Source organism: Lepus europaeus, chromosome 1 (genome assembly GCF_033115175.1).
Source record: "Lepus europaeus isolate LE1 chromosome 1, mLepTim1.pri, whole genome shotgun sequence".
Lineage (NCBI taxonomy): Eukaryota > Metazoa > Chordata > Mammalia > Lagomorpha > Leporidae > Lepus > Lepus europaeus.
In genome coordinates, this window is record NC_084827.1 from 81,836,032 (window position 1) to 81,858,898 (window position 22,867).

The 22,867-nt window shown below is 36.3% G+C and overlaps 1 protein-coding gene and 1 pseudogene across 1 annotated transcript in view; both read right to left on the reverse strand.

Annotated features, from left to right (window-relative positions):
* LRP1B (LDL receptor related protein 1B) overlaps positions 1-22,867 on the reverse strand; it is a 2,136,850-nt gene that overhangs the window by 643,935 nt on the left and 1,470,048 nt on the right. The gene's annotated exons all lie outside the window — the stretch shown is intronic.
* LOC133768326 (U2 spliceosomal RNA) lies at positions 18,140-18,317 on the reverse strand (annotated as a pseudogene).

Sequence of the window (22,867 nt, forward strand, 5' to 3'; positions counted from 1 at the left end):
ATTGACCTCACACTTCTCTACTCCAGAATTTGAGTAAATCACTTTCTCTTAAAGTATCAGGTATTAGGGACTATGTGATGGCAGTCCTAGCAAAGTAACGAATTCATTGATATAGTTATTAAAGGTATTTATGGTATGCAAAATTAGTCACCACAATATTAATGGGTTAGTCTGCCAAATTTTATGATTCAGATGGGTGTGTGGAGGGGGGTGTGGAGTAATATTCACTGAGCACCTCCTAAGTTTCAGACCCTTCCCAGGCTCTGAGCATAAGCAAAAGACTGCTGATCATTTAATAATTATAAATGATGTATGATGTTTTAATATACCTCCTGTTAAGGAAAAGTAAATACAAAGTCAGGAAGTGACCTTCATATAGGTCACATAGCAAGAATGTGGCATTACCTCAATTTTGGTATTACTTGAAGTCCAATCCTCTTTCCACTGCATTGTCTTGTGCATATAAACATCTCCTATTGACATAATGCTATGCTCACCATGAAAACATAGTTTAATAAAAGTAAATTAAAGTTTTACCCCAAATAGACACAGTTGTAGAAACATGTTTCAGTTATTGAGTTTTAGAACAATAATTATGAAATATTGATAATACTTCTTAAAATGTGTCATTAAAATTAGCAACTTACTTTTGAAATATTTGGAGTATGTATTTTTAATTACACCAGAAATATTGAGATGTATGATTTAAAATTAAATTTCTCAAAAACTAACCCTTTATATTTAAAATACAAAATTTAATGCCTACTTAACATTTGAATTTCAGATAAATGACAAGTAATGAATTAGAATATATAAAAATTGCTATTGTTTATTTGAAATTCCATATATGCCCTATGTTTTATGCATTTTTATTATCTCTATTTTTTTCTGGAATGTCAAAATATACAAGAAAGCAAGGAAATAAGCACTAACCTACAAAGAAAAGGAAAAGAGAGGAGGCCATGATGAAAAAAATGAATCATAGTAGTAGACTGAAAGTAGAATCTAATAAAAACTCTAGTAGATAAAATGAAAATGTAGACTTGCAATAGAAGGCCAGAGGTAAGTCAATTTGTACTACAGAACCTCAGAAGAGATCAGAAATTGTGTACCTCAAGACACTTCAAAATAGAGATGTGGATGCAATTGAAAGTGGAAGCATTGCTATAGTCTAAGAAACAGAAGTCAAGGGAGTACCCTTCCTCATGTGTGATCAGAGGCTAGAGATTTTCTGGAAAATATGACTGAGAAAGACACTGAGACTAAGGATTAAGTAATCAACATTAGAGAGTGGTAAATTTGAGCATGAATTAGAACCACTTGTAGGCCAGTGCGCGGCTCACTAGGCTAATCTTCCACCTGTGGAGCCGGCACTCAGGGCTCTAGTCCCAGTTGGGGCATCGGTTCTGTCCTGGTTGCTCCTCTTCCAGTCCAGCTCTCTGCTGTGGCCCGGGAGTGCAGTGGAGGATGGCCCAGGTCCTTGGGCCCTGCACCTGCATGGGAGACCAGGAGGAGGCACCTGGCTCCTGGCTCTGGATCGGCGCAGCACCGGCCGTGGCGGCCATTTGAGGGGTGAACCAATGGAAGGAAGACCTTTCTCTCTGTCTCTCTCTCTCATTGTCTAACTCTGCCTGTCAAAAAAAGAACCACTTGGAGAGCTTATTAAAACAGAGATTACTGGGCCCAACCTCCAGAGTTCAGAATTCAGTGAACCATGAACCAAGAATTTGCATTTATGACAAATTCCCAGGTGATGCAGATGTGCTGCTGGTCCAAAATATCTGTCTCCATTTGAGACAAACAGTAGAATGGCTTAGAAGCCCTTTGAAAACATACCTGGGTGCCACCCCAACAGATTGTCACTGAATTGTTTGAGCCTATGGCACAAACATCAGCATTGTTCAAATTTCCTTTCACTCTAATGTGCAATTCCAGGTAAGAACCACAGACCTAAGTGCTCTATTGCAAGAACAGTCCTGGCTCCCACTTTTGGAAGAAGCCAGCATCCAGGCTTATCTTCCCAATATGAGATACTAAGCGATTTCTCTTTAATGGAAAACTTCCAACCTAAGGCAGTGAAAAAAAAAAAAAAAAGCAGTAATTGGAGGGATTCCCATAAAAAATGACTCAGTAGAGTTATTTTAAATGATATTTACAGTTACTAAGATCGACTTCTCAAAATCCAAAATTCCAGTAATGTGTAGAAAGATGTAGAGACAACCAAAAAGTACCACATGATTTAAGAATAACTTGAATACCATGATATACAAGAACACCACTGTAAAGAGATCAAATTACATAAATTAATAGGGGGAAATTCTCAGAAGAAATAGAAGCAGCAGCAAAAATAGAACACAACAGAGCAAAATAGACAAAAATAAATATACTCGAGGGCTCATGGAAATCACATTCTGGAAGCAACAATAAGAGGTTATAAAGAAGGAAAAGTGAAAGGAATAAAAATCTGCACTCTTGGAAATTTAAAAGTGTTATAGCTGAAATAAAAATTCTAATAGAAACTTTAAATAAAGAAATAAAGGACATCAGGTTTTAAAATGAAACAGTCAAGTAAGTTTCTGGCAAGAGGGGTGAATACACAGTATGGTGACATGACACAAGTCAAGTATAAATAAGAGATTCTTAAAGCTCCTAGAGAAAAAAAAAATTAGAATAGCACTGAATTTCTCAATTACAATGTTAAAACTGAGAGGACCATCAAGGCTGCTTTAGAAGATCTGATACACAATCATTTCCAAGTCGTATTTTCATACTCAACTAGTCAAATGCAAATTTAAAACCAAATATTTCCCGACAACCATTGTCTTGACAAATTTGTTTCACAATCATCCTTTCTCAGGATGCTGTTTCATGAAACCAAGGGAAGGAACTGAGAAAGAGCATGAGGTATAAAGTAAACAGAGAGAACAGGCAAGAAGGAATCCTTTAAGTAATGGTGAGTAGAGATCCAAGGATAACAGCAGCAAGTCAAGAGAGAAAGCTGTCCATGTTCCACAGGAAAGGAGAGAACTTCAGGGAAAATACATGTTTGGGGTAGGGCTTACAGAACTGTATCTTCCAATCCTATCATATCAATTCAACACACAATACATGCCACTTTTAATTGGTCAACAAAATACAGCATTAACTATCAAAAGAAATTCCAAGAGTTGACATGATGCCTATTGCCTGGGATGTTGGGAATGGCACAGAAGGGTTAGTGGTGGCTTTCTCAATTGTGACCTCATTAACTACTTATCACTGCAGCAGCTCCAAATCTCGATTTTCTGCATAACTATCTTTCTCTTAATCTTCCCTCTGTATCCAATCTCATAGTGGATATTTCTACCTGAATATAACAAAGATTCATCTCAACTTCACATTGCCAAAATAAATATATTTGATTTATCCCTGTTATACTTCTTTTTCGGTAGACTTTCACAGTGAGTGGTCCCTGCTCTGTCCTCAGTAGCAGCTCCCAGTCTTCTTTCTCTCCAGTACTATGCCCATTTCCTTTTTGATTCCTACCTAACCTCACAAGCACACTTAGTTCTTCCTTTCTTTTTTTTTTTAATTTATGATTTATTTATTTATTTGTAAGGCAGACTTACAGAGAGAACGAGAGGGAGGCAGAAAAAGAGAGAGAGCGACTTCTATCCTCTGGTTCACTCCCCAAATGGCTACATTGGCCAGAGCTGAGACAATCTGAAGCTAGTAGCCAGGAACTTCTTCCAGGTCTCCCACCCGTGTGCAGGATCCCAAAGACTTGGGCCATCTTCTGCTGCTCTCCCAGGCCATAGCAAAGAGTTGGATTGGAAGAGGAGCAGTGGGGACTAGAACCAGCGCCCATATGCTGCCACTACAGGTGGCAGCTTTACCCGCTACGCCACAGCCACAGTCCCAGCCCCAGCCCCCGGCCTCACTCCTATCTCAGAAACACTTTACCTTCTCACCTCCCTTATAGAAACTGTTAAGCACAGATCCTCAGTATGTCTCCTCTCTGCCATTACTGAGGAAACATTATAGTGATCTTCCTAAAATTCAAAGCTGTGCGTGCTGTTCTGCTGCTTAACACTCACCAAGAGATTTTCCCTGCCAAACCCCGTCACATGCCACAAAGGCCTGCTTAATTTTCCTTGATGAGATTCATTACTGTCCCCAGCCCATGGTCCAGGAATATTGAATTGTAGTGAACTTTCAATTTTCCAGAGATAGATTAACCATATTATTGGCAAAAATGGGAAAAAGAAAATAACCAAATAGCAGCTTACTTGTAAAGAAAAACAGCTAAAATTATATTTAACCAGACAAATGTCTATATATCAGAATGAGTCTATTATTCATAATTATGTAGGAGCCATTACATTTTTACACTGTACCTAGTGCAAATCAGAAACGCCCCTCCACCTGGACAATCAGAGGCAGAGATGTTGGCTTACAGCCGTCTGTTAGTCTGGTAGCTGCTCATCTCTGCAGCTTTTCTGAAGCCTCCTGCAAAATACATTTCCCGTGGCAGTGATGGGACTACAATTCTCTTTGCCTTGCCTTTTCCTAAATCTTTTTAATTCTTGAGTGGGGAATTTGGAGGACAGTGAAAGTGGGGTGGAGAACATTGCAGAACAAAGCTCAGAATTTGCTTCAAAGCCTTTGTGACCTTGAACTGACAGGTGCAGCCCTCAACTCTTTCGATTCATTGTTATATTGAGAGACTTGCCTCATTGAGAGCCAAGGGGCAGTCTGGGGTTACACAGAGAAAAACTTGAGAATGGCAGGTAATTTAATTTCCGAGTTGATGGCTTGACTGTGATACCAATGAATTAGTATTTGTGCAATGATGAAGGAGAGAATGACAGTGAGAGGAGGAACTAGCTGACAAAAACAAGGCAGTTCAGAATGATTGCTTGCTGGGATATTTAGAAAATAAAAAGTAGAATTTATTCAATGAAAACTGATGTTACCTAATTTTTTTTTTCATTAGAAAAGGGAAGAGGATGAAAAAAAACTATTTCTTTTAACCCAGATAACACAGCAGATTATTTGAATATTTTAATTAATTTCACTTGCATTAAATATTTATCTTATATCACAATCCTGTTTAGTTGTGTCTGAACTGTATTATCCATGCCTTTCTCCAATTCAATATTATCCCAGTTAATTGCTTAATATGGAGTTGATGGTATTCAGTTTACAAAATAATTCTAAAGCCTCCCTGTGTTTTTTGCTTGTTTTGCTTAGTGTACTTCATCTGGAATCCTTACCTCTATTACTATACCCTGCTTTATTCCCATTGTCTTAAAAAAGATACACAGATTTCATGCCTCAACTGAAATGGTGCCTCTATTTGGAAACTTTGCTAGATCCCAGGGTTGCTTGATCCTTTCTTTATTAGTGTGGTCTGCACAGAATTCTAGTATTACTTTCAGAGTTTTATACCCCTTTTTAATTTAAGTGTCCATCTTTTTGTTTGAAATATGAGATTCTTCTTTTAATTTTTAATGATATATAGAGAACAAATTTCACATACTTCATAGATACAATTATAAGAAAATAATCATACTTCTCTTCCTCCCTCAGTCCCCTCTTTCTTTTCTTTATTTTTGGCAATAACATAATTTTTATTTACTTTTTTAAAAAGATATATTAATTTGAAAGGCAGAGTTACAGAGAGCCAGAGGCAGAAAAAGAGAGAGGGGTAATCCATCTGATGGTTCACTCCACAGAAGGTTCCAACAGATGGAGCTGTGCCGACCCAATGTCAGGAGACAGGAGCTTCTTCTGGGTCTCTCACATGGGTACAGGGACTCAAGGACTCGGGCCATCTTCTACTGCTATCCCAGGCCACAGAAGAGAGCTGGATCAGAAGTGGAGCAGATGGAACATGAACCAGCGCCCATATGGGATGCTGGCACTGCAGGCAGTGGTTTTACCCCCTACACCATAGCGCTGGCCACTTCATTTACTATAATCACAAGCTTAATGCACCACTAACTATAATGTTAACAAGTAAAGAGTAGAAAGACCACATTTTATAGTAATATAGGTAAGAAGTCAGTTTCATTCTTATACATTTCTTGTATTATATACTATCTACCACTTATCAAAGCCATTCTCAAAATTATTTAAGGCAGGAATTATGTCTTATTCATCCTCCTATCTCCCACACATATACCAGTGCTGAGTCTCTGGGTGGTTTTTAAGGCAAGTTCAGCATCCAGCAGAAGAGAGAATATAGCTTGAAACCACAAAAACCTTGTATGGAACCTTGCTGAGACAGGGTGATCTTGACCATCTTCCTTATAATCACAGTAGTAGGTTTCTCGTCTGTAAAATGAAGGAAATTCTACCATACTCTTAAAATATGTGAATTACTCAGCCAAGTGATTTGAACAGCAAAGACAGTAATTAGTAGTGATATTTTTTTTATTAAACTTTTATTTAATGAATATAAATTTCCAAAATATAGCTTATGGGTTACAATGGCTTCCCCCCTCCCTTAACTTCCCTCCCGCCCGCAACCCTCCCCTTTCCCACTCCCTTTCCCCTTCCATTCATGTAAAGATTCATTTTCAATTCTCTTTGTATACAGAAGATCAGTTTAGTGTATATTAGGTAAAGATTTCAACATTTTGCCCATAAAGCAACATCGAGTGAAAAAACTACCATTGGATTACTAATTATAGCATTAAATAGCAATGTACAGCACATTAAAGACAGAGATCCTACATAATTTTTTTTCAAATTAATTAATTTTCTATGCCATTTCCATTTTAACACCAGGTTGTTTTTTTTTTTTCATTTCCAATTCTATTAGTAGTGATATTTAATGAAACAGTGAGTCATCAAAAAATCTGAAACATACATGTGTAAGGACATACATTTACATGAAGGCTGCTTGAGACTAATAGTATAATTTTATCAGTAGAAAAAAATAATTCAGCCTCATGTTGTGATGACTCCCAAGACTATGTAATGTAGTATTCTCATTGTATGATCTAGTAGGGGCTATAAAATGTTAGATCCTTGGGGCTGGTGCCGTGGTTAAAGCCGCCACCTGCAGTGCCAGCACCCCATACAGGGCAGATTCAAGTCCAGGCTGCACTACTTCTGATCCAGCTCTCTGCTATGGCCTGGGAAAGCAGAAGAAGATGGTCCAGGTGCTTGGGCCCTTCACCCATGCGAGAGACCAGGAAGAAGGTCCTTGCTGCTGGCTTTGGATCAGCGCAGCTCCAGCCATTGTGACCATCTGGGGAATGAACCAGCAGATGGAAGATTCTCTCTCTCTCTCTGCCCTTCCTCTCTATAACTCTGCCTTTCAAATAAATAAATCTTTAAATATATATAAATATATATTTGGTCCTCTATTTATATTTTTAAATCTTTTAAACTAGTGAGATAAAGTATTCAACAGAAGAGTAATCTTTGACCTTTACATATGTACTGTTTAGGAAAATAATGTAAGAGAATTATTTTCCTCTTGGTCAAAGGCTCAGCATAAGCAAGCTGTAAAGATGGTTAGCCTAGATGATGAACCTCCCTATTACAGACTGACTTAAATTCCCAAAAATTCATTTACTAAAATCCTAGCCCCTGATCTGGCTCTATTTGTAGATTAAGTTCTTAAAGGGACAGTTAGGGTAAAATGAGGTCATCAGAGTGGCTCCTAATCCAAGAATGATTTCCTTATGAGCAGACACTAGGGATGAACACGCAGGAAGAACACATAAGGACACCGCAGGAAGGTGGCCTCCTGAAAGCCTCAGAAGAAACCAAATCTCTCACCTTGATCTTGGACTTTCAGTGTCCAGAACTGTGAGATAATTAATTCCAGTGTTCAAATCGTGCAGGCTACATTATTCTGCTATCACAGCCATAGAAGACTAATATAATCCTGCATATCAACTTATTATTAAGAACAAATTACAGTAGTGAAGAAGCTCTTTAAAAAGATCTGAGATAATATGAAAGTCTAGTTTAAGAAGCCAACAGAAGGTCCTCAGAGAAAACTCACTACACACCGAAACAGCCATGAACCTTACCTCTCAATGTATTCAAACACCTCCTCCCAGTTGTTTCTCCACATGCACACTCATTCCATTTCCATGGATTCCACGTGGTCCAAGTTACCAGTGTCTGTCTCCTGAACTCCCATAAGAACTCATAACGTTCTCTAACTTCTATTTGCCTCCCATAGCCCAGACTTCACACAGCACTGAGTACTCCTTCTCTAACAAACCAGCCCCTAAAACTCCCAGCTCGTCCCTTCAACGTACTGTTTTCACTGTATCGTGAGTCCCTCAGGATCTCTCTCCCTTGGCCTCCCCTCTTCTGAAAGGAAGCCCTGCCCATCTAGCCATAGTAACTAGAATGTTCCGCATACTTGCTATCCTTCAGGGATTTGTATTTGCTATTCTCCTGGGAATCTCTTTCTTAGAAATTTTTAGAAGGTGCAATCTTTGTTCTCATTCAGGTCTTAGTTCATACAACACTCTTCAGTAAGGGCCTCCTGGGCAACTATTTTATTGTATTTTTTCATAGCATTCCTATCTATCTGACACATATATATTTATGCATTTACTGTCTACTTCAACTAAATGTGAGCTCCATGAAGGTTGTTTTTGAGTTGTCTCTTTTCACCCCTATTTTTCAGCTCCTTGAAAATGCATAACAGATACATAATGATGAAGATGTTATCAATACTCCGTTAGAAATTCTGGCTCTAGAAATATTTTGGGCTAATACTGGCTATATCCCCCAGCATAATCTGTCTGGTGCCTATGGTATACTTTGAGTAAAAAGTGCTACATAGAAGCAACAGAGACAAAGGATTGAAAACTGAACAAAGAATTACTATCTGTTAGGGCCTGGGTAGTTGTTTAATGGATTTGTCCTTTTTCTTTTCTGTTGATATCCTCACATAAGTGTGACTCTGGAGAACAGAAATTCCACATGGGTCACAAGCAGTGGTGGAGCCTTGACCTGCTGACCTTGAATTTCATTAGTAAACCTGGAGGCAGGAAGGGGCAACACTGTGGTACTCCTGCATCATAAACGGGGGCAATTCTGCAGGTGGGTGCCCAATCTCCGCTAGTTAGTAAGGTGTGCCTGGGGAGGTCAGTAATTAAGATCCTCATCAGGAAGTAGCTCTGGGTAACTCTTGGAGACAGGAAAAAACAGAAAGACAAGTTTAAAGCAGAGCAAGTAATTCTGATCATCCTAGGCAATTTCTGATTGAAAGTTACCTAAAAAAAGAATGGGCATTCTGGTATTTTAGCTAGATAGTGACTTGAAATTATAGTAAATACTCAATTGCTATTTTGTCCTAACTTGTTGACAATCCTTGAGTGGGCTGATTATGGTTTCTTTAAGTCAATCAACTCTTATATATCTACATAATTTAGTATGCTTTTCAATCACAATTTTCCCATTTCCAAATGCAGCAGAAGAAGCTTTCATAGACTATGAATCAGTTGAGTCAACTTTCCATGAATTTTTATTGCAGAGGTCAGTATATTTTCCTGTGTCAGACTGGCCTTCCACATAAGGCTATATAAATTTATCTATTGACGGCTGGCGCCGCAGCTCAATAGGCTAATCCTCCGCCTGTGGCACCGGCACCCCAGGTTCTAGTCCCGGTCGGGGCGCTGGATTCTGTCCTGGTTGCCCCTCTTCCAGGCCAGCTCTCTGCTGTGGCCCGGGAAGGCAGTGGAGGATGGCCCAAGTGCTTGGCCCTGCACCCGCATGGGAGACCAGGAGGAAGCACCTGGCTCCTTGCTTTGGATCAGCACAGCATGCCGGCCAAAACTCACTGGCGGTAGCGGCCACTTGGGGGGTGAACCAACAGAAAAAGGAAGACCTTTCTCTCTGTCTCTCTCTCTCTCTCTCTCACTGCCTAACTCTGCCTGTCAAAAAAAAATTATCTATTGAATTGGATTAGGACATGAGATTTCAAAATGGCACCTTGCTATGAGAATTACAAATGGTCCATGATTTACAACAGTGTGAAGTACAAGATTGTGACTTTATGATGATGTAAAAGTGATATGCATTCATTCGAAGCTGCTCTGAATGTTGAATTTTTAACTTTTCCCTATATAGCAATATGTGTTAACATATTGTCTTATTATACTGGGTGATGACAGTGAGCAACTCCACCATCACAAGAGCTAACACCGGATACTCTAAAGTGTGCTGCATGAGGCTATCCTCTGAAGTTGAGCATGTTAGGTGTATCAAATACATTTTCAACTTACAAGGGGTTTTTCAGGCTGCAAATCCATTGTAAGTCAATGATCATCTGTATATTGAATAAAAGACAGTCAAGAATTAGCAAATGCAGAAAGAATTCCCTGCCCTCCACTAGTTAGCCTAAAAATAGGTCATAAATTTCACTCATGTGGTTGATATAAGTTTCTGTAGTGAAACTGTACCAAGAATAGGAGAGTGACTTGTATTACCTGAACTGGCACTGATTTTACTGTACATAAATAAACTGTACTAAAATGGCTCCTACCTTCCATTGGTTTCTCTCAAATATTTCTCAGCAACTTCACCATGATTGATCATCCCTCAAAGCCCCAACGTCCTGTCTTTTGTTGAGATGGTATGATGAGCTCTCAAATCTAACCATTTATTTGAATGTTCCCTTTCCATGAATTCTGTGCATGTAAAATAGCAATACAAATTATATGCTTCCACTCCTGTTAATCTGTCTTCTGTTAATTTAATGTATAGGCCTCAAAATATTGAACCTAAAAGAACAGAGAAAAAGATTTCCTCCCTAACACAATTTTATAATTTTCAATATTAATTTTTATTTAAATTTCTGTTTCATCTGGATGTCCTATGTCTTTCATACAGAAACTCCTTCCATTTACTTGAGATATAACTGAATGAAATACCCTGTTTCTGGTAAACAGACCCCACATAAATTAGATGCCATGAAATATTAGGCTTAATAGATTATGTCCTAAATAGATCTTTATTATTATGCCCAAGTCTTAGTTTATTGGTTTATGAGAGACCTTAAAAACTGCTAACAATCATAGAACATGGAAAGTATGGAAGAGGATGCTATGAGAACCATGCCATTGTGAATGGAATAAAAAAAATAGCTGTCTAATAAGATTTTACCAGTGTGGAGGTAGCAGGAAAGGACAGAACTGCTTTCTTCAACTGATAGAATGCCAATGGGAATCAATAAAGCAAAACAGAATTGATGCTAAGGTAAACATTTTAGTAATCCCTTAGACATAGGAATTCTACATTTCAGATTCCAGTGCTCATTTCAGCAGCACATGCACTAAAATTGGCCCTTGTGCAGGGATGGCAGGGGAATTAATGAAACTTTCCTTTATTTTTCAGAATTTTCACTACTCTAACATTTTTAGAAAGATATCTCCATTGTTTCATGATAATTGTTTGGCTTAAGTACAAATGAAGAAAATATCCATTTTATCTTTAACCTCTCTAAGACCTTAAACCATAATTCTACAATAAATATTTTTAAGTGTTAGTATATTTGCAGGTTATTTTTATAATTTACTATATTAGCATTAATGTTACATAACTTCAATTTTGTTCTCAATCTATTTCCACTTTACAGTGCATATTTTAAGCATTTTAAAAAATCTCTCCTGAAAATCTACAAAGTAGCACTTTAATTCTGTTTGGCACACACTATATATTATGTTTCAGTATTTTAAAAATTACTTCAAATGACTGTTCCCTCTTGTATAATTTATAAGTCTATCTTTATTATTAAAATATGAACATCGTTTCTACTCAATGCTTGACACTTCCAAATAATTAATATTGTAAAATTTACTGACTGGAAATATATGTGAGGGTATAAATACAGATATTTTACTATGAAAAAGGTTAAATATAAATATTGTCACAAATAAGTGATTTTTGGTATTCCCATTTGCCATGTTCCTGTCTTTTTCAAATTATTTAACATGATATATTTATTCACTTGAAAATGAAAACCTGTAAAACCTCCACATTATAGCATATTTCAGAGGAATAAGCTTCCATTTGAATAATCAGTTACCAAACTACTATGTCATTGCAAATCAATACCTTCAACTGAATTAGACAGAATACCTACCAACCGGTGCCTACACTTGAATCAGAAAATAAAAAATAGAACCACTGTTTGAAAAGTATGAAGCATCCTAAAATCTTTTATATTTTATGGTTGAGTCCACTGTGGATGTTTTATTTTAAATTTAAATCATAAAATAAGGAAAAATTCATGTAAACTTTATATAGACTCTCTGAATGAATGTCATTTTGTGGCCACTTCATTGAACCTCCATTTTTTTTTTTTAACCTGGACATATACACTAAGCACAGACTCAATATGCTAGAAATAAATCACAATATAATGGTTTGAATAGGAAATATAACTCCACTCTGGATTTGCATATATACACAGTTCTCATTTGTAATATAGGAAAAAAAATAGTCATCTTACTGACAGAAAAAAAAATTAAAACCTAGAGTAGTAGATGATCTGGAGATGTGATTTTTGTCATGAGACACCAAGTATGGATTTTCCAACTTCAACTACATTTCTCACAACCAGATTTCCCCACATACACAGGAATAAGAAGAAGAAGAATAGCAGCAACGAGGAAGAAGGGAAGGAGGAGGAAGGTGAGAAGGAAAAGGAAGAAAAGGAAGGGAAATGTCTGCATTTAGATTGCATAGGAATGATTTGGTGGCATTTTAACTATCGCAAGTAAGAAAAACTCATTATTCCAAGGAGTTTTCTAATAAATTACAGTTTTCAAATAAATTTATTTTCAAATAAATTACAGTTAATATAATGTTGACATAGTTCCCTTCTATAACTGTTCAGCTCATATGTATTCTCTCATTCATCCAATGGAAATAAGAAATATTCTTGCTTTCACTATTTTTCCATTATACACAATACTGGAGATGGTGATGTCAAATTCTTCCTTTAAAAATTAGCTTTCTTCCAAATTTAAATTTTAGCAGTCCTAATCATTCCACAAGTGTCAATTGTCTTATTATTGCACTAAGGAAAGAGTCCTCTTGTGTTTCTGGGAAGACTCATTCTTAGCCTCATCACATCCTTTTAGACAATGTTCTTTTTTAAAAAATAAATATTTTATTTTATTTATTTGACAGGTAGAGTTATAGACAGTGAGAGGGAGAGACAGAGAGAAAGGTCTTCCATATGCTGGTTCATTCCCCAATTGGCCACAATGGCCGGAGCTGCGCCAATCCGAAGCCAGGATCCAGGAGCTTCTTCCTGGTCTAACATGTGGGTGCAGAGGACTAAGGACTTGGGCCATCTTCCACTGCCCTCCTGGGCCACAGCAGAGAGCTGGATTGGAAGAAGAGCAACCGGGACCAGAACTGGCGCCCATATGGAGGATTAACCTTTTGCACCAAAGCACTGGAACCAACAATGTTCTTATCTCTATTCTAAGATAAGAAAATATTTTTTTTCCCTCTATGAAATCTTAGGACTCAATCCAATACAAAATAATCTCCTCATTGGCCTTCTGAGTATTGTCCATCTTGATATATTTATGTCAAAAACCATATAGAACAATGGCATCTATAATTTGAAAATCTAAAATTATAGTACTTTTTAAAAATACAAATAATTATTTTATAGTCCTATATTACTCAAATTATTTCTTGAAAGGTTATAATTTAAATATGGAACAGTATTACAAATAAATCCGTATAGACCTTTGTTTTAATGTTGTAAAATACTCTGCTCATACTAGATTATACTGAAACTAGTTTTGAAACTGGTAAAAGAAATAAAATATTAATATTCTGGCACAAATTATTTTATAAAATATATGTACATCTTGACATTTTATATATATACATATATATATAAAGAGAGAGAGAGAATCCTGTGATCATGTCTGTTATAAAATTCAGTTTGAAGGGGTGACTGTTGTTGTACAACAGGTTAAACCCCTGCCTATGATGTCAGCATACTATATAACTGCTGATTCAAGCTTTCTGCTAATGGACCTGGAAAAACAGCAGAATATGGATACCTTGATGGAGCTCCACAATCCGGGCTTTGGCCTTCCATAGCCCTGGCCATTGTGGCCATTTGGGAAGTAAACCAGCAGATGGAACATCTCTCTCTCTCTCTACCTCTCCCTCTATCTCTGTAACTCTTTCAATTAAAGGTATAAATCTTTTTAAAAAAGAATCCAAATCTACTTTGGAATGAATAAAACTTCTCACTAAAAAGGACTGGTTAAATTGTTTAGCTTCAGTTTAAATAAATAATACTAAATTATGGTATTCAGGGGATTCCAATTCAATCCCATCAAGGTGGCATGTACCAATGCCATCTCACTAGTCCAAGTGATCAATTTCTGTTCACAATTGATCATAATGATAGGTCTAAGAGTCAAAGGGATCATATAAACAAGACTAGAATCTGCAAATACTAACTGATAGAATAAAAAAGGGAGAGAACGATCCAACATGGGAAGTGGGATACACAGCAGACTCTTAGAATGACAGATGTTCTAAACAGCACTCTGGCCTTGGAATCAGCCCTTAAGGCATTCGGATCCGGCTGAAAAGCCCATGAGAGTATTTCAGGCATGGAAAGCCAAGACACTCTGCCAAAAAAAAAAAAAAAAAAAAAAAAAAAAAAAAAAAAAAACCACCTAAATGAAAGATCTCTTTGCTAAAAAATATTAGGTATATTCAAATATGTTATTTTTTAAATATAAAAAGCCTTGAAAAATGTAAGTGATTTCTCTGAAATGATTCCAGATAAAGTTAACATTTAATAATTTACAAAAGGGAAACAATCACTATTTAATGCCTTTAACTATGATGAAGCTGAGATGATTTAATTATTCCATTTATGTTAATAAGATCATTCTCTAATCACTAATTATAATCTGATTACAAAAATAGAACCATGATATTCTTTACTGTAGTTGTATTTATCCATTGTGCTAGATAATTAACATTAAGGAGAGAAACACATTAGAACACAGCATTTTAAGGAGACAAAAATTGCTCAAAGACTATTACATATAGTCCTTTGGAGATTTCATATAGTACTCTTAATGTAAATTTTGATGGGCTATTACTTTTCATTAGTGGTGGCTTGAGTACTTACAGAAGACAACTATGTACTGTACTTAGTGCTGGGCAAATTGCCTGAATATACTTCATGTATAACTGTTACTATAATGAATAGTGGTATGGCAATTAGAAGATTGATGGCTTAGAAAATTTAGGTGGATGTATTTGAAGTTCCTTTAGGTAAGTGACATTGCTCAGTGTGCACTACGAGGCAACGTTGCAATTTGAAAGCATGTCACTTAAAATATATAGCATGATATAGTACTTTTAAAATAAACTGGCTGGTTTTATCAAATTATAGATGAAAATACAAGTACAAATGATTCACTGACTCCTTCACTGAAATGGTTGTAAACATAATGTCTGGGCAAATAAGATACTATTGTAATCTTTTAGAATGATGTTATTTGATGAGCTTGTCACTAATTGTATTTTCGTTTTCTCCTTTTTTAAAGTAAAGATTGATGGTTGATTTACTCATTTACAAGGCAGAGAGAGAGAGAGAGGAGAGAGAGAGAGCAAGACAGAGAAATCTTTTATCAGCTGGTTCACTCCCCAAATTGGGCACAAGGGCCAGTGCTGGGACAGACTAAAGAACTCCTCCTGGATTCCTGCATAGGTGATAGAGGTCCAGTTATTTAGACCACTTCCTGCTGTATTCCCAAGCACATTCTCAGGAAGCTGGATTAGAAGTAGAGAAGCCAGAACTCAAACTGGCATTGTAATACAGGATGCCTGTATTGCAAGCAGCAGCTTAGCACACTACGACACAATGCTGGTCCCACTTGTATTTTCTTAAGCAGAACATGATTACGTAACTCAGTAAGGTATACAAAACATTATAGAAATACCTAATATAATTTAACAAAGAAACAACATTTATTCTAATTCCTTATATAGACACAAACTAGGATTATTTTTTCTAATTTGTGTTAAAAGACTTACTTAAAAGAAATATTGTTAAGTTTATATCCCACGTTGTATGAATGTTTTCTACTGAGTAATATTTTAGAGGTATAAAGGTATTTAAAAATTTTTTTTGAAAAATGAAATTAAAAGATGTATATTTGCTGTAAATATTTTGAAATACATGTGCATGCCTTATAATATGCATATCCATGAATTTTTAAGTTCCCTTGCATGCATGAATTTGAAAATTATTTGCATCAAAAGTATTTTTATTTCTGTTTTGCACAAACTTTTTGAAGTACCTTCATGTATGAGCTCAGAAAACTGGTGTCTAGAGATAATTCTCTTTCCTCCCCAGAAATCAATCTGTTTCTAAAATAAGTTAACAATTTTTCTAAGTCTAGACAAGTTCAACTAGTAAATTCAATTCCATAAAAAATATAAATTATTAAAACTTTTAATTTTAGAATATTTCAGACATTTGAAATTAAACAGAATTTTTCAAAGTTAAGTTTTTTCTAAGTAATTGTTTTCTCCATCTGACTGATTTATGGCTCATTCCTATAAACATTAGCTATAAGAACTAAAAAACAATAATGTGTATTAGATTTTTTATTGACATGAATAATCATTAGTAACTGGGTATAGTAGATTAGAAATAAAGCAGAACTCATGGAGTAGAACAAATTCCATCATCAGTAAGAATCACATACATATGAAAACTACAATTTTTTCATTAAAGAAGTAAAATTATTATAGATGACTATTTTTAGCCTATTTTTCAAATGTTATTTGCACAATTTAACTATATGTTATACTTTAGAAAATTACGAACACACGTCACAGTGGGTATTTTTTAAGCACTGGAAAAGTGTCATAGATCGAAAAAGTAAGTTCTAGGACTGTGGCATTTAAAAAAGTAAACAAATTGCTCTCCTTCTAAAGGAAAAAAGAATATATAAATATGATCAAACAGTCCATCTGCTCTTCCTGTCCTCTCTCCCTTACATGGTGTTTCCCAGACTCCTGAGGGACCCACGCCTCAGTTCCTGCTGATCGCCACTCTATTCTCGCTTCCCAGTAGATCTGCTCTGACCTCTCTACTTAAAATATGTAATGGTTCTGGTTCCTTCACCCCAACTTTACCCTGTACTCCCCATTCTTCTGCTCCAGTTGAATTTTTTCCATGAGTACCATTCACCCTCAGACAAACTTTATTTTACTTTTTCAAATATTGGAATTGATTTTCCCTTACAGGGACCATCATAAAGACAGGAAATGGTAACCTGTCTAATTATATTATGCTCTGCTGTATTCTTAGCATTTAAGCAATGCCAGGTTCCTAACAGTCATGTGATAAATTGCTGCAAAAATAAATGGATCAAATTTGCCAAAAATAAGAATGTTAGAATTATAGCTATGTAACTATAAAAATAAAACTATTTTATTAAATTATATTTAAAAGTAAACAAAAAAGTATTTGTATTATCTTCTTTTCCTCTGTACCTCTTTTTCTTCAAGAAAAGTTTGTACCCTCAACTTTTATAAATACCACATTAATGTCTACGGCCATACCACCCTGAACGCGCCCAATCTCGTCTGATAAATACTACATTAATTTTTTAAAGAATTTAAATTTCATTCAATACTCATGATGAAGGAGGTCCAGTTGTGATACTGGGCTACAGAGCAGATTAGTAAGAGGGTCAGGAGTTTTCTTCGGTAGTACACTGGTTTTCCAACTTTGGCGCTATTAACATTTGGTATATACAGATGCTTATTTCATGGGGCTGTCCTGTGACTTGTAGGATTTTCAGTGTCCTGTTCTCTGCCTATTGGATGACAGTGGTAACGTCACAACCTGACACATCATCAGATGTTGCCAAATGTCTCCTCAGGGGTAAAATCACCTGGTGTTGAGGATCACTGATGCAGTAGCAAGAACTCTGACTTTGGAACCAGATAGACTTACATTCAAGATCCAACTTTGACCTTAGGCAATCCACAGTTTTCAGAGGTAATAGTGTAGTCACAGTATCTCCAACATATAGTCACTATCTTTTAACACTAATTTGTGTAAGTTGTTGAAAAACAGAGTATATACTCTCTAAATACTGGGTTTTAAAAAAAAAATACCACAGTGCAGTGGTTACAACTTATCTTACACACATGCACATATATTCATTCAAGAAGACATATATGCAGATGATAAAAGTTGAAGAAGTCTGTATGGGCTGTTTAAATCTAGCTATTTGCAACTACACTAGATCTTAGCCAAAAGGCCTAGAAGCGATAGCTATTTGCAACTAAAATATATTTTGGAAGATAGTTAAAATCTATCTATATACAGTATAGTATAGTATAGATACAGTAGAGCATATTATAGATATAGTGTAGTATATTATATCTATGTGTGTGTGTGTGTAGTATAGATTTAATTCTACTGTATTGTGCTCCTGCTTCCCCCTTGCAACAATTTATAATGAAGCTCTAACTTCTGTTGCGATACTGTTTGTAAGTTGAAACCTTGAAAGATAGTTAATTTAAAAGGCCATGAGCATGTAGACATTGTGGTGATATTAGTGGACAGATTAGACTGAATTACTTCTTTCTCAGTAAGGATACAGAGAGAAGGTGGCAGAACAGAAAAAGATCCCTCCCCTCCCCAGGAACCAAATCATCCTGCATCTTATTGGAATTCTCAACCTCTAGAACTCTGAGAAAATAAATGCTTCTGTTTAAGCTACCTTAGTCTATGGCTTCTCGTTAGGTTACCTGAGTTGCACACACTGCATGCTATAGCTATTCCATGACTCATTTAGATAGCCCTTTGTAATGGACGTGTAGATTTTCCCTGACCTTTGCTATTGCAAGTACCAGTACAAAGCGCACTCTTGGCATGCAGCTCAGTACACATACATCCACAGAACAATTTCCTAGCAGAAACACAGGCTTTAAAGAATAAGCATCATGGATTACAAAGCTTGCTACACTATTTAGTAAGAATGTATCTAAGCAATTAACTTAGACTAGCTGAGCTTCAGGTGAGACCTCTACCATAAATAGAGGTAATGGGACCTCTCTCAGAGGACTACTGTGAAAATTACACAAGCTTTTAAGATTGTAAATTAAATATTAGAACTTTTATTTAGACTATTAGTTATTAATAAAAAGAAAAATATATTTAGATACAGGTGTTAGACAATATTAAAGAATCTAAAAACTCCAAACATCAATTTTTTGTTGGCTTTTTTTTATTTTCATGTTTTTAAATATTTTTCTTCCCTTAAGCTGTTTAGTTCCTTTGAGAACAGAAACAATCTGATATATTCCTCTTTAAAATTGCATTTTTATATTCATATGCCAGAAATGAATGACTATATAAGATTTCAAATATTTGTTGAAAAATGGAATTAGAAGATAAGTTTTATTTTAGTGAAAAAATTTTTAAAAACCATTCATAGCTTTTTCCATAATATGTATTTTCCACAAACTTGTTTAAGACCCCTAATATTTTACACATAGATAGTATTATTCATTTTTCCTCCTTGTCAGTTCAAATCCTTACTGCTTACTTTAATATTTGTCTCAATAAATTATGTAATGTTTATGACTGTAGTCATTTCGCATAAACAATTTCTTGCTTTGACTGTATAAATATACACATATATATATTTTTTTTAAAAAGAGACAAAGAGAAAGACACAGAGAGACAGAACACAAATAGAGAGCTCTTGTCCTTTGTTTTACTCCCTAAATGCCTACAATAGACAAGGGTAGGCCAAGGCAAAACCAAGAGACAAAAACTCAATCCAGGTTTCACATATGGGTGTCAGGGACTCCAAACACTTGAGCCATCACCTGCTGTTTCTTTGCACTTATAGGAAACTGGAATCAGGAGCCAGAACTGGTACTTGAAACCAGGTATTCTGATATGGAATGTGAGTTCCATCAGTTAGGCCAAACACCCACCCCTGAGAATATATTTTGATTACAGTAGATGAAGTTTTTGTGTGTGGCAGATTGCTTTACTTATTCATATGTTTTACTGTTATTTATTAAAATGTGGTAAGTAGAAAGCACCTCGCTGTGTGTTACCAAGGATGAACATGAATAAAATGCAGTCCCTAATTATTATGTGAGATATTTTCACATACAATTATGGTAAGAGGTCAAAAAAATATCCCCCTACCTTAGGAAAATTCAAACAGGTTCAGAAGTGTGAAAGATCTTAAATCGTATTGAGGTAAATGTGAATTAGGTCTTGAAGGGTAGTTGGTATTTCACCCATGATGACAGCTAATCAATATGGAAATCAGTCAAGGAACAAGGAAGAGCAAGGCAAAGAAAAATAAACAGGGACTAATCAGATAAAAAGGAGCCAGTTCACTTGACTATAGTACATCTCAATAAAGTTAGGACAGAGGAGAATCAGAGGAAAAGGATAATTTTAGCAAGGAAACATGGAAGGCTCTGCCTGATAGTTCAAATGACACTGGGCTTGAATCAAGTTTCCCGAGCTAGATTCTCAAAATATTGTATTGTAAAACATCTTATTGACCATAAGTCTCTTTATCTGTAAGGTGGTACAAATGACTGTGACAAACAAAATTTCAAAAAAGAAAATGAAAAGAATTAACATTTCAGAGTAAGTTCCAATAGCCAAAATGCTGAAAGTTGTTTTCTCTATAGATGGCAATAAAACACTGAAATTTGAGGGGCTAGTGTTTTGGCATAGACAACTGAACCACCATCTGTGATGCCAGCATCCCTTATGGGTGCCAATTCATGTTCTACAGCTCCACTTACTATTCAGATCCCTGAGAATGCACCTGGGAAAGCAGTGGAAATAGGTAAAGGTGTTTGAGCCCCTGCACCCACGTGGGAGACCTAGAAGCTCCTGGCTTTGGCTTGACACAGCCCTGCCCATTGCAGCCATTTGAAGAGTGAACCAACAGGTGAAAAATCGATTTCTTTCTCTCTCTCTCTCTCCACTCCCTCCCTCCTCCTCTCCCTCCTCTTCCTCTCTGTAACTGGCTTTCAAATAAATAAAAATAAATAAATCTTAAAAACAAGTTAAAAAACAAAGCTATTGAGCAGCCCAGACAATAAGTGAATGGAAAACAAACTTACATATAAGCTACTAAAACAACAACAAAACAAAGTGACAGGGCTGTCAGATAGGAAAAGAAAACTGGCAATGCAAATGTATTTGAGGATCAAGGGAAAAAACTTGTCCTAATTTACTCTGAGCTTGAGACTGAGTGCCTGAGGAAACTATAGAATTATTCTGGAAAAATGGACCTTGAACAGAAGAGCTACTTAGAAGGAAGAGTCCAGTTTCAGGTTACTCAACAAGCATTTCTCTGCAGTGGCTATCAGTGGAAAGGATTTCTTGACTTGGAGACATCAGGGAAACATGTGGTATCATTTTCCCTATTAAAATCACTAGGGATCACACAAACAAGACAAGTGTCTGCTAATACTAACTGAGAGAAACAAAAAGGGAGAGAAGGATCCAAACAGAGGGAGGAGATGTACAATTTGGGACATGCTCAATCGGACTTGCCCCAAATGGTGGAGTTAGAAATGTGCCAGGGGATTCCAATACAATCCCATCAAGGTGGCATGTACCAATGCCATCTCCCTAGTCCAAGTGATCAACTTCAGTTCACAGTTGATGGCTCTGATAGGTCAAAGAATCATAGGGATCACACAAACAAGACAAGTGTCTGCTAATACTAACTGATAGAATCAAAAAGGGAGAGAAAGATCCAACATGGGAAGCGGGATACACAGCAGACTCATAGAATGGCAGATGTCCTAAACAACACTCTGGCCTCAGAATCAGCCCTTAAGGCATTTGGATCTGGCTGAAGAGCCCATGAGAGTATTGTAGGCATGGAAAGCCAAGATACCATGGAAAAGAAAAAAAAAAGAAGAAGAAGAAGACCTAAATGAAAGATCTCTGTGAGTGAGATCCCAGTGGAAAGAACGGGACCATCAAAGGAGGTACCTTTCTCTGAAGGGAGGAGAGAACTTCCACTTTGACTATGACCCTATCGGAATAAGATCAAAGTCAGCGAACTCTAAAGGCTTCCATAGCCCTGGCAACTCATGACCAGAGCCTAGGGAGATTACTGACGCCATGAACAGGAGTGTCAAATTGTTAAGTCAGCAACAGGAGTCACTGTGTACTTACATCCCATGTGGGATCTGTCCTTACTGTGTTGTCTAATGTGCAGTGATGCTATAACTAGTACTGAAACAGTATTTTTACACTTTGTGTTTCTGCGTGGGTACAAACTGATGAGATCTTTACTAATTATATACTGAATCGATCTTCTGTATATAAAAATAATTGGAAATGAAAAAAAAAAACCTGGTGTTAAATTGGAAATGGCATAGAAAATTAATTAATTTTTTTAAAAAACATTATGTAGGATCTCTGTCTTTAATGTGCTGTACACTGTTATTTAATGCTATAACTAGTACTCCAACAGTATTTTTTTCACTTTGTGTTGCTATATGGGCGCAAACTGTTGAAATCTTTACCTAATATATACTAAACTGATCTTCTGTATATAAAGAGAATTGAAAAGGAATCTTGATGTGAATGGAAGGGGAGAGGGAGCGGGAAAGGGGAGGGTTGCGGGTGGGAGGGAAGTTATGGGAGGGGGGAAGCCATTGTAACCCATAAGCTGTACTTTGGAAATTTATATTCATTAAATAAAAGTTTAATAAATGAAAAAACAAAACAAAAAAATCACTAGGGATGGAACAGGCATTGTGGCTCAGCGGGTTAAGCTGTCCCTTGTGACACTGCCATCATGTATCAGAATGC